The following is a 4186-nucleotide window of genomic DNA, read 5'->3' as shown; positions in this document are numbered from 1 at the left end:
GTGGTTGTGCCCACTCTACCCATGCCAGAAGTCTGCCTGTTCTCTGGAGTTTCACACACACACACACACACACACACACACACACACACAAGCAAGTTTCACTAGAACTCTTCCTGGTGTCTGGACACCACCCCAACCAAAACACCCAGCCTTCATTGACAAAAGTCACTCTTGAGCTTCCCGTTGTGTCAGACCACATACGGCTCACAGCGACCCTATCAGCTCAAATACATCCTTCTGACAAGACCTCCACCGACTTGCTTTCTCCTGTCAGTGATCCAAAGAATCCAGGGCAGACTCTCAAAGCTAATTAGATACAATATGAGCTTCTGGGGGATTTTCAGGCCCCTGCCATAGGTTTTTATTCTTACTGCCCAACAGTGTCTCTCCTCATCCCCAAAAGAGTCCCTTCCTGTCCCCAATAGTGTCCCTTCCCATCCTCAGCACACAAATATCAGTAATGTAAACTATCAACATCTGAACAACAGCATGAACGTTTTTGAAAGAAACCTTTCCATGTTTATAACCGATTAATTTGACAGACATATGTATAGTCTAGAGGCTATGGACCAGGTACGATGACAATCACTGAAATAGCTCTTTTGATGGTGGGGGAAAGAAAGGCCTGTTGCCAGTGAGGAGTGAGGGGCACGTGTGAGCAGGGTAGGTAGACACTGATGAGAACAGATGTACTGAGGATAGATGGAGCAGTGCGCACGGCTTTCCCAAGTCCTGCTCTGCTGCCCGCCATGGTCTCCTCCAGCATTCCTCCCTGGGCTCACCACACGGCCCAGAGCACCTTGCGGGGAGGAATGGACAATGTTCACCCAGCACAGTCCTGTAGGCACCACATTGTTCTTCTGCAGTGGGAAAAGTTCCTCCATTCCTGCAGTCAGCATCCTCTGGAAGTGACACAGGAAACAGACTCAGAAATTAGAGTCTAAAATATCTGCGTTTAAAAAAAAAAAAAAGAAAGAAAGCCCTTTGGAGACTGGACTTGATTAGTAAAATGCTTGCTAAACAAGCCTGAGGACCTGGACTCAGTCTCCAGCCCAGGACTGGGGAGGCACAGCCCGGGGTCTGCTGGCCAGCCAGTCTTGCTAATCAGTGAGTTCTAGGTTCAGTGAAAAACCCCATCTCAGAAGCTAAGATGACAAATGTCAGCGGAAGACAGCGTGCGCACGCGCGCACGCACACGCACACACACACACACACACACACACACACACACACACACATGTGCATGAACATGCTCACCTCAGCCACACACCCTTTAAACAGTGGAAGTTATGAAGGGCTGCAGAAGGCTCTCACCATTCCATCTAGTTAGGAAGCTCCCGTCTCCTGACCCACAGGGCAGCCATCTTGTGGGGAAAGAAATCCACTGTCCTTGGCTTTAGCTACAGGGGTGAGTGGCTCTCCTGGGTGAGACTTGTTCATGAAGTCTCCTCATGCGGTTGCTTGATGTGGGGGTGGATGCTTCACCAAGCTAATCAGAAGAAAAGTCTTCCAACTGCCTCACCAAGGCAAGACGCCACAAATCCCTCCTTCTTCCTTATCTGCCCCAGACCACCTGGCAAGGTATGAGATGTTCTCTCTATACACAGCTACTGTAAACCGACACAAGCAAGTGGCCTTTGGGTCTGATCACCCCCATTTCCTCAAGCATAAACGTTCATATGGAGAGTTTTGAAAGTTTTGATAGCTGGGGAGAAGGTGGAAGCCAGAAGGAGCTTTGGTCTCCCAGTCCTCTCAGAATTGGGGCTGTCCCCCACAACTTGGTGACTCACTCTGTCTCCAAGGAACCAGGGGTAGACGTCCTAGTCATGAAACTGGGATAACTCTCAAAAATGCTAAGAGAGAAGCTGCTGTGTCCAGAAGCCGAGGATATATATATATATATATAAGACACTGTAGCTGTCTTCAGACATAGCAGAAGATGGCATCAGGTCCCATTACAGATGGTTGTGAGCCACCATGTGGTTGCTGGGAATTGAACTCAGGACCTCTGGAAGAGCAGTCAGTGCTCTTAACTGCTGAGTCATCTCTCCAGCTCAAAGCAATCCTTTTTAGGTCTGCCTGGCTACAGCAAAAAGTGGGGCTATTCAGTGAGACAGATGTGAGAGATAGCAGCCCTATGTGTGGTGTTTCCCAAATCAAAGGGTAGGTCATTACGAGTGTATGACCTCCCTTTTCTACCTCCCTTCCCTTCTTTCCTTCTTTCCTCCTATTCCTCTTTTCTCTTTCTTCTTCTTCTTCCTCTTCCCCCTCCCCCTCCCCGCCTCTTTCCTTTTTGCTTCCCTGTGGAATCGTGGAATCGAACAGCGAGTCCCTCTATGAGGATACCACTCTGAGGATACCTCACAGCCAAGCACACCCTTTACCTATCTAGCTTTTATCCCAGCATGCCTCAGGTCAGCTTCAGGCCTTTTCTATCACCTTGCCCAGCTGGTCAAGCCCTGGTTGAACACTCCTTTCTCCGAATCCTAGTTTCATTGCATACGGCTTGCTATTTGATATACAAACACCTGATTTGTTTGTGTAGCTCGAAAGACCATTTCTAATCCCTTAAAGCACTGAGCACAAGGATGAGTCCTTGTAGGACTCGATGGGGCTCATTAAACTCGGAACAATGTGCCCTGAAAGGTGGCCACCAGAACAGTGAAGGCTTATCTGGGTGGAGAAACATCTCATACAACATCAGTTAGACTCCTGATAGACAGAATCCACACTTTTAGATGCGCCATAGTGGGGCAGCCTTGGGGGATGGAGGACATCTTTCATAATACCATGGAGTTCAATTACCTGTGGGGAAGCCTTTGGCCCAGGCGATTCCAAACAGCAGTGTGCACCTTAGGAAGAAACTGGGAATCCAAAGCACATCAGAAAGCTTTCTGTAGGACTGTCACCTGTCAACATGGAAGAACTCACCTACGACTAAAGACCAGTGTAAATGCTCGAGATAAAGACCAGTGTAAATGCTAAGGGGCAAGGCAGATAGTGAAGGTTGTCTCCAGAATCATGTCTCGGCCCAAGGAATTGAGAGTTGGAGAGGAAGTTGTATATATAGTGAGAACTATTGGATTATTATAATCTCATCATCATCACCTCCCCCTTCTTCTTCTTTTGAGACAGGGTCTCATGAGTTCTGATCCTCCTGCATCCATTTCCTAAGTACTGGTATTACAGGTGTTTGCCACCACATTTAGACTATAGATACCATTGGGGGTCAAACCCATGGCTTGTGTTTGCTAGACAAGGATTCTACCAGTTGACCTGCATCCCAGCACAGCTCCCCCAACCCCCCACCCCCGCCCCTTTCTTCTTAAAGCTGAAACACAGTCTCCTTTATCCTCGTCTCTTGTTAAAGAAGAAAGCAGTATGGGCAGTGATGGTGCATGCCTTTAATCCTAGCACTTGGGAGGCAGAGACAGGTGGATTTCTGAGTTTGAGACCAGTCTGGTCTACAGAGTGAGTTCCAGGACAGCCAGGGCTATACAGAGAAACCCTAAACCCTGTCTCAAAAAAACCAAAAACCAACCAACCAACCAACCAACCAACCAAACAAACAAACAAACAAACAAACCATACAAAAGAAAAAGAACCAAAAGGAAAAAAAAAAAAAGAAAGAAAGTAGTAGTTTACCCAGGGCACACTATGGGTGGGAAAATGGAGTCAGAGTATCACATTGATGAGCCGGGGCACAGCGGTCATCAAGGAAGAGCCCCCTCCTTGGTAGCCTTCATTTTATGGCTGCTAAAGGATACCAAAGAGGAAGGAGGAAACCCTAGCTTCCTCAAAGAGCCTATAAATCCAGGGAGGCCCTGCTTTAACCAGACTGAATACAAGATGTAGCAGAACACAGAGGAAGTGGCCCAAAGCCCTGTGGGGGAAGTGGGAAAGGCTTCCCAGAGGAGGCAGCATTTGAGTTGAAATGTGAAGGGCAAGCTCTCTGCCAGGTAAACAAGTGCCCGTGGGGTGTTCCAGGCAGGAGACGTGGCTTGGGGGAACACTCAGACCAAGGAGCACGGCCCGCTATAGATGCTGGAGATGTTTGACATGTACAACAAAGGGGAGTCAGGGACAGTGACGTTGACCCCACTCTTGAACAAGTCCTGAAATGCCTTGCAAAAGTGTTTGGATTCCCACTCAGCTATGGAGAGCTGGATGGGTTTACTACGGCTGC

At 48.3% G+C, this 4186-nt stretch overlaps 1 long non-coding RNA gene across 1 annotated transcript; it reads right to left on the bottom strand.

The window, feature by feature from the left end:
• Nucleotides 1–492: 492 nt before the first annotated feature.
• LOC127693609 (uncharacterized) lies at nucleotides 493–1743 on the bottom strand. The gene is made up of 2 exons (XR_007979726.1): nucleotides 1315–1743; nucleotides 493–902 (listed from the first exon to the last, which is right to left on the bottom strand). It is a non-coding gene; the product is annotated as an uncharacterized LOC127693609 (long non-coding RNA).
• Nucleotides 1744–4186: the final 2443 nt, after the last annotated feature.

Source organism: Apodemus sylvaticus, chromosome 10, assembly GCF_947179515.1.
Source record: "Apodemus sylvaticus chromosome 10, mApoSyl1.1, whole genome shotgun sequence".
NCBI lineage: Eukaryota > Metazoa > Chordata > Mammalia > Rodentia > Muridae > Apodemus > Apodemus sylvaticus.
Note: the sequence above shows the minus strand (reverse complement) of the source record. Positions and strands in the feature narration are given on the sequence as shown.